This window comes from Barbatula barbatula, assembly GCF_947034865.1.
Source record: "Barbatula barbatula genome assembly, chromosome: 14".
Taxonomy (NCBI): domain Eukaryota; kingdom Metazoa; phylum Chordata; class Actinopteri; order Cypriniformes; family Nemacheilidae; genus Barbatula; species Barbatula barbatula.
Genome location: NC_136777.1, coordinates 13098928 through 13107992, shown reverse-complemented (window position 1 = coordinate 13107992; position 9065 = coordinate 13098928).

The window sequence follows — 9065 nt, the reverse complement described above, 5'->3', positions numbered from 1 at the left end:
CCTCAGCGTGTATTGGACACTATTTCGGAGTCTCGTGCGCCGTCTACCAGATGTTTATACGCTTCAAAATGGGGGGTGTTCGTTAAATGGTGCAGCGGTAACAGTATCGACCCGACGTCCTGCCCCGTGTCTGATATTTTATCCTTCCTGCAGCACAGGCTGGACAGCGGCGGCCTCCCTTCAACGCTGAAGGTTTATGTGGCTGCTATCGCCTCATTTCGTTCCCCGGTTGACGGGCAATCGATTGGTAGGCACACGCTGGTGGTCAGATTCCTCAGAGGTGCGAGAAAACTTTTTCCCCCGCGTTCCCCTTCGGTGCCACCTTGGGACTTAGCGCGGGTGTTGAAGGCTCTCTCCTCCCCCCCTCTCGAGCCTTTGGAAGCGGCTTCCATAAGGGAGCTCACGCTAAAAACCGTTCTCCTTCTCGCCCTTGCTTCGGCTAAGCGCATAGGGGATTTACAAGCGCTCTCAGTCGGCACTGATTTCATTCGTTTTGGACCCGGCGACTGCAGCGTCACTCTCCGGCCGAAATCGGGTTATGTGCCAAAATCTATGTCTACCCCTTTTAGAGCTCAGGTCATTTCTTTGCCCGCTTTGTCTTCCGACTTGTCGGATTCGCAGGAGGCTATCGCTCAGAGAGCGGTCTGCCTGGTAAGGGTCTTGCGGGCTTACATTGATCGTACGGCCGGGTTTCGGCAGTCTGAGCAGCTCTTTATTTGTTTTGGTGGGGGAACTAAAGGCCGGGCTGTCTCGAAACAGAGGCTCTCTCACTGGGTGGTGGACGCTATTACCTTGGTGTACGAGAGTCAGGGTCGGAACTGCCCCTTTGGTATCAGAGCTCATTCGACTAGGGCTATCGCCTCTTCGTGGGCCTGGTCTAGGGGCACATCTATTCAGGACATATGCTGTGCAGCTGGCTGGTCTTCACAGAACACCTTCGCCAGGTTCTACAGATTGGACGTGTCCTCGTTAGCGTCTCAAGTCCTCTCGGTGAGTGCTAATCACGCTTTATCTACCTTGTAATCTCTTGTGCTACACAGTTGTTGCCGCATTGCTGTTTGCACTGTGCTTGGTGTACTTTATGTTCGCTATTATATCGCCCGGGATTCCGTACTGGTTCTACTGCTGTGGTGTCTGCCCTATTCAGTGCAGCCCGCTGCGTTTGTTGGGTTTGGATATGCAAATTTACCATGAGCCTGTTCTAGCAGTTCATTGGCATGTTCACTGATCTAGCAGTTCATAGGCCGGGTTCAGCCAATCAGCTGTTAATGCTTGGGACGGCTTCGCGAATTGTATTCTCCTCATACTTGTGTGTGTAACCCAGTTTGTTTGGCTGTTTTGCTAGCTCTCACGGCGGGATTGTACTACCGTTCCATATGCGGTTCTCCGCAATGTCGAAGTGACCGCTCTCGAAAGGGAACGTCTCCGGTAACTTTCGTAACCTCGGTTCTCTGAGAAGCGGGAACGAGACATTGCGTAGATTGCCGTGTTCGCCGCGCATCACATTGCGGGTGTTCTCTCGTTGATTCTGAGGTATTGTCGTCACATGCACCGTATTTATACTGTCTAGATCCGTCAGCATTTGCATACTGTGCATGTCTTGCGACAATTGGCCAGTTTTTTTACTGGCGTTATCCTATAAGACTTCAGGAAAAGTGGAAAAGAGGAGGAGTTTCATATGCGGTTCTCCGCAATGTCTCGTTCCCGCTTCTCAGGGAACCGAGGTTACGAAAGTAACCGGAGACGTTCTCATGTCCTCATAACTTTCAAGGCCAGTTTATTAAATATATCAAACATTTCCCAGTCAGGCATCCTACTAGCAAGAGCATTTAAACTCACCGGACTGAAGGATGTTTTTATATTTCATTTTCAGCTGCTGCCATATTCTTTTTATTGCAGAAGGATTGCACCTACATGACAAAAATCGTAGGTATATATATATATATATATATATATACAGTGCCTCCTATTCTATTGGCGAGAAATAAACGGAACGCTTTTTGTCGCGTGCAGTTGCCATGGTGAATCGTGTTTTCTTCGCTCAATTGATGATGGCTTTTTAAAGCCGCGGTGAACACACGTAACCTAGAGTGAACTTACTCAGAGTGGATTGAACTCATTGAAACCAGCTGTTCTGAAACAGAAAACTCAGAGTAGCGATTATCTGAGTAAATCAACTCAGAGTTCATATTTTAACTCAGTGTTGCTTGAACATCCTTATTGAAACGGGTCCCTGTTTACTGTCTAACTTGTTGTTTTCTCTGGCCTCACAGACAGAATTATGTTCTTATAAAGATCTAAATGATTGTGTATTCAGCTGTGTTTATCATACCACAGATGGGTCATTTATACAGGAAAGATGACTTGAGATGCTTATTAGGAATCTGGATTTATTGCTGTCAATCAAACAAATCCCTTCTGTTTAACTGATCTTGCAAGTGCGTTCGGTCGAAGCAGTATGTAAACAGTGCAAAACTGTGTGTTGTCTTTGACAAAATGTAAGTACATTTACATTCAGTCGTTTAAGAGAAGGTTTTTTCCAAATCGACTAACAAAGAGTTCAGGGAGCACTAAGCGATATTTCATACAAGAGCAATAGTACAATAGGTGCTAATACAAAGTTACTAGTTTTAACAAAAGCTAGACCACTACCTGAGAAAGAGAGAGAAGGATGCTGAAGGATCTGCCGGAGAGGTAGGATTTGAACCAGCGGAGAGGGGAGCCTGAGAATCCTAGACAGGGATGCTAGCAGTATCTGGTGATTCACAGTGTCAAACGCTGCAGATAGGTCTAGCAGAATCAGGACAGAGGATTTAGATTCTTCCTTGGCTAGCCGCAGTGCTTCTGTGACCGATAGCAGTGCCTTCTCAGTGGAGTGGTTTGTTTTGAAGCCAAACTGCTTGTCATCCAGTAGTTTGTTCTGGGATAGGTAGGAAGACACCTGGTTGAAAACTGCCCTTTCAAGAGTTTTAGCAATAAATGGTAGGATAGAGACAGGTCTGTAACTCTCGGTAGTAGAGGGGTCCAATGTGGGTTTCTTAAATAGGGGCTTGACCTGGACCTGTTTGAATGTGGATGGTGACGGTAAGCAGGAAGGTGTTAATGATGTGTGTGAGTGCAGGGGTGAGTGTGCTGGATATGGCCTGAAGGAGATGGTAGGGAATTGGGTCAAGGGGACAGGTGGTGGGGTAGCTGGAGAGAAGTCTGGTGACTTAACCTGCAGTCAGTGGGGCAAAAGAGGAGAGTTCGATGTTTGAAGTGAGGGTAGTGTGTACAGAGGTCTGAGGTGCTGAGAATTGTTTGCTGATGGATGATGTTTTCTCAGTGAAAAATACAGCGAAGTCCTCCGCAGTCAAAGATGAAGGGGGTGGGGGAGGAGGGAGTCAAAGAAAATAATTTAAGTTTTTTTCTTACCACGTTTTAGCTGTGGTAACACTATCAGAGAAAGAGGAGAGTAGTGACTGGTAGTCCCTTAGGTCAGCAGGATTCTTGGTCTTGTGCCATTTCATTTCAGCAGCCCTGTGTGTACTCCATTGTTCACGGAGGATGTCAGACAACCAAGGGCAGGAGTGGGTGGCACGAGCTAGTCTGGAGGATCAAGGTCTGTAAGTGTAGAGCATAAGGTTTCGGTGGCAGTGCCAGCATCTGTAACTAAATATGCTTTTAAATCAAAAAGAGCCCAATCAGGCAATTACTCTGTATAAAGGCCCAGTGGGTTAGGGCTGGACATCTGACTGTTCTATATGGTTCAGCATCTGAAGCCTGTGTTGCTTGTATAAATGACTACACAGACCGCTGTGACTGCTTTGTATTTCCCCTAGACCGAATTAAAGATGCTATGTCAATCATTCTGGACATCCTCTGTTGATTTAGAGGACAAATGTATTTGTGTTTTGCGTTTGAGAAATGTCAGATGTGTTGGCAGTACTTTGGTGGGGTGGGGGGACTGGGTGTTGCCATGGTGAAGTGCCAGGGGTCTGTTTATGGGTTGACCCTATTTTCAGATAAAGCCATCATTACACATGTACTTGCATAAATCCTTCAGTGCCACTTTTTAATACTGCTGGTGTAATCGGACATTTAAAAAATGAGTTGGATAAAAGAAGCAATGTGATTGGGTTGTGCCTTGACTGGAACAAATGGAGATGCGTACAACCCAATTTGGTACAGAAAGTTGGCAACCGAGTCTTTCTTTACTTCAGAGTGATAGTTATGTCTATACTTAACAGAAAATGTTTTACCCTTATTACTTGGCAGAAAAACATTTCAATCTTTGACTAAAGGTGCATGCTTCTTCATAACTCAGGGAGAATTGTGCATAAAGGAGTCTCTTATGAATCACGAAATATTAAATGACTGAAAACCCTAACGTATTAACTACACTGTCCTGGTCAGAATGAATTGTAGAGAATTGCAAAATAGACCGGTGTTGAGGTCATTGGTAGTCCAATGGGACGGCTACCATATTGCTTTTCTGGGTAAGATCCAAAATAATCTAGAGGGCACGTCATACTGAGGATAATGAAACTACACATCTGAGCCAACAAACACATCTATGCTAAATCATACAATTTGTTTTATTATTCTTGGCTTGTATCATTGTATAATACCGCCGACCATTATTATGAATAAGAGAACGAAGAAGAACTTAAAGAAGTTTCTCTTTATTTAAAGTCCCCATGAAAAGAAAATGTACCCATAAACTCATAATTTACCCTGGTAGCTTACACTTTAATCAATTCACAAAAATCCACAAAAATACTTAATCTTTACTCAAAACCTACAAATTTACAACCCTGGGCATGAATGCGGGACTATGTGAAACACAGCAGATGGGAGCGTTTGGAAACAATATTTTTCATTGCTATTTGATAAATTAGGTTTGTCACATGGCATCTGGAGACTTGGCTACTATTAAAAATGCTCTAGTTTATTTCATATCTCTTCACGTTGCTGAATTGACAGGTGAGATGTGATAAGTTCTCACAGATGTGTGCAGTACAGTGACAAACATAGACACACAGTCTTTTGTGTGTTTGTACAGACCATTTTGATTATCAGACGTCAATTTTCAAACATTTTTAAGACCAGTGAATGGGCGTGTATATGCTTTTTCTTGGAGAAAAGGTTCCCAATGATCTTTAGATAAGTGACTGTAGTGTGTTTGTGCTGTTAGGGTGTCCTCTATGAATAGCGCTGTGTTTTTAAAAGGTAGATGGAAAAAGGTCTTCACTGCTTCCATTGCAATCTGAGTGATGGAGAGAGAGAGCGAACAAGGGAGAAAAAGAGAAGAGGAGGAACGCTGAACTATTCCAAATGCTAGACGTGAAGTGGATTTATTGACCCATGACCCACTGCTTTCAAAGCATCCGCATACTGTTCTCTCTCACTTTCTTTTCTGAACATGCTGAATCCAACGCTGTTCCTGTGCGTGTATATATTTCAATTGAATGGTGTTTGTTTTTGTTGTAACAAAGATGAAAGCCTATGTCAAAATATAGAAGTGGGATGCTAGGGCCAGAGGGAAGATGAGATGGAGCTCAAGAAATGTTTGATGTCAAATGTCCAATCTATTCTTGAGCCTGATCGTGCGTGTTTCTGTTGCCATCAAACAAAAGTGATGTATGTTTTGGACTTCAGAAATGAGAAGTTCCAGGGTTGGGTTATTTTCTGAGCTTGTATTAATATTTATTTTGTTTCTGTATGTCTGATTTATTAATTTACATCTCATCCTAAATCCCTTGCCTCCCATCAAAAATGGAAACTGTACTATCTGAGTAGAAAACTGCACCTAAACACACACACACACACACACACACACACACACACACACACGGACGGTACAAGCTGATATAATTTTGAGCATCAGTCATGATGGTACATGAATAAGACATGTAGGCAGGCATCTGGGACAGCAACAGACCAAAGCATTGACAAATAGCTGGAATCACATCTTTACAAGAACACTGAGAACGAACCGCTTACATTAAAAACCCAATCCTGTCTGTGAGAGTCTCTGTTTTATAAGTGTTGGTATATGTGTTTAAATAAGCCATGGGGAAATGTGTGAACATTTTGCCTCATTGCACACATAAATCTGTAATGCCCGTCTCTTTTCCCAAAGACTCAGATCCAAAGCAGAATTTGTCTCTCTCGCAGGGCTATTCCACAATTAATTGCGATTAATCGCATCCAGAAAAAAGTTTTGTGTTTATTTTGGGGTGAACACTTTAATATATGTATTCAGATATTTCCTAAATAAATAGGCTACATGTATGTGTATGTGTTTATAAAAAATTGAAATGCACAGTGCACAGACACAGATTCTGTGAACACTGTTGCCCGTTTTCCCAGACAAGGCTTAGCACTAGTCCCAGACTAAAATGAAAGTTTGAGTCGTCTTAACTGAAAATAAATTGCACTGGCATATATTTTTTTAATTAGTTGTCTTTGTTTTGTCTCGAGATGCGCACAAGTAATGTTTTTATATAAGGCATTGTAATAAAAGCTAAGCCTTGTCTATTAAACCGGGACAAAGTGTTATTCTGGATGCAATTCATCATTTTATGATTATGCTACTTACATTACTTAATGCATGTAGCTGACATAACCTAACAATGAATAACACACCAGAAGCATTTAATAATGTTAATTTTACCATTTAGTAATGCATTCATTCCAAAACAACTGTTTGCACATTAATATCATAAGTTTGAGATTGTTGTAATAGTCTGTGACAAAAAATGTGTTGTCTTTCCTTAAAAGGTTTAACGATTTAAACGTAAAAAATAATGGTATTTTTTCCTCTTAAGTTATAGTCGTGATTTACCTGGAACCCACTTACCTGGAACCTGTTTAAATCCCCACAAGCACCCCTGGTTGAACTTCACTTCTCAAGTTCAGTAAGAGTCAGGTGTACTAGATTTTATAGTGTTTTTGCGACTGTGGAATTTCAAATAAGTTTGAGGTGGCACTAAACGGATGTGAAGATCAGTGTTGTTTGTTTGCTCACAGCACAGTAATGCGAGATGGGTACTTCATTTCCGCGATCAAATCAGACATGTCTAAATTACATCCTGAGGAAGCTCTTGATTAAAACGTCTCCATGATGGTGCATGTGGATGCATGCTAGTTATCCTCTCTTTCTCTCTTTATCTTGATCACTCTTTCTCGCTCTGCTGAAATCTTTAGAAGTTCCACACTCTTCGGTCATCAAGGCATCATTTATTCAGGCTGATAGCTTCAAGATGGCTTACCACAGATGGGCTTTACTTCTATCTATAGATGAAATTCAGACTCTGTTCATCCATCTGCGGGGTTCATATACAGGACATACATTTTTACTCGCACACCATCCCCGCTAAAAGTTGAAAGATTGATACCGTAGTGAAATGTGTGAATAAAACAGAACTAAGATGCTTAAATGTACAGTAAAAAGCTGTAATAAAACAATTGAATTTCTAGTAGGTCAAAAGGACTCTACCATGGTCCTTGTATGAATCACATCACCCTCCAGTGCTTACAGCTATCCAAGTCTGATGTGATGTCTTTCACATGGCTGACTTTAAAACAACAATGATTGAATCTGCTGTATTTTGCCAAAGTCTGTCCAAGATGCCCTATAGGAGGTAGCTGTGCCTTGACTATACGCTTCAGGTGATTAAATATTGTGGTATTATCTGTATTGAAGCAGTCAGCAGACAGGAGATGTGACTGTTCATCATACTGTAAGTTTACATTTATAATCCAGTGTCAACTCCATAGCTTTGGAAGATGGTGTGTGTCTTTGTGTTCTTGATGTTTTTCTTATCAGCAGTTTTGACAGTGGCCATCTGTGCCTGTTTTCCACTACAGAGTCCCTCTCGTGGGAAAATCTGAACAAATGTTTTTGAGAATTTAATGTAAAAGAAAAAAGGTTTGTCTTTCCAAGCAGTTAAATAGTCCCTTCCCTCACATAAGAGACAGAGGTATAACATCATAAACACTGAAACACAGATATATCTTCATGTGTTTAGAGGGGTGAAGGTGTTGGAGAACTCATAGGCACCTGTGATGAGGCAACACAATCTCACTGCAAAAACGCAAGTGACAAGGTGACTCGCTTGCTTTCGCGCCAGGGATTCAGTGTGGCTTTTTTATAGTAATCGTATGTTTTTGTAAGATTCACAACGTGGAAGTCCATACAAATTAGGCACCTTGTAATACAGTTACGAATTTTCACATTGGATGAAGTGCTAGGGTTGTTTTTCTGTTCGAATGTCTGGTCAGTCTGACCTTTAATGTTTGGTCACTGGTTGACACAGAGCAAATTTGTGCAGTTCTTGGAACCAGAGCACAGTTTTTCTAAGAACCAATTATACAACGATGACAATGTAAGCCAACTATAGCACGACTTCAAAGAGGTTTCAAAAGCACCATAAACGTAGCCCATTTGACCCTATTGTACGTTTTTTGAAGAGACACGACAGCTGTGTGTTATAAACAAAGTGAAACGTCATTATGTACCCATAATGTCTACATAACTCTCTAATATGTTTCACTAACAATGTCAAAGCAATTTATAACTTTAGAGAGTTGGCTTACAATTTGTATGGGTTTGTACAATCCCATTCGTACCGTTGTAGCCCAATAAGCTTTCGGACTTGTGATGTTAGGTTTGGGAAGGGTTTCATTGTTTCTTTTTTGTATTTATTGTACTTTTACCTTAGAATGAGATATTTATCTACATACAGTACACCGTGGGTCCCCTTACATGGAATTCACCATGTTGTTTTTACAGTATCCCTAAACGGACAAACTCTTCTTCGGCAAAGAAGTGAAAATGTGACGATCTCAATCCCTCCGTACGTAGTGCTTTTTCTCAAGATACACCCCAGTGATGTTTTTATCTAAGGCACGGCTTTAAAAGTCATGCCCCTGGCTCAATCTAAGCCCTGTCTGTAAATCTTCCTTTATAAATATATATATTTTTGTAAAACGACACGTCTCGTTTGAATATGGGAAAACAAATAATGTTCAATGGCCATCACACTGAATTAGGGCTGTTGTCAGAATAATATTCATGG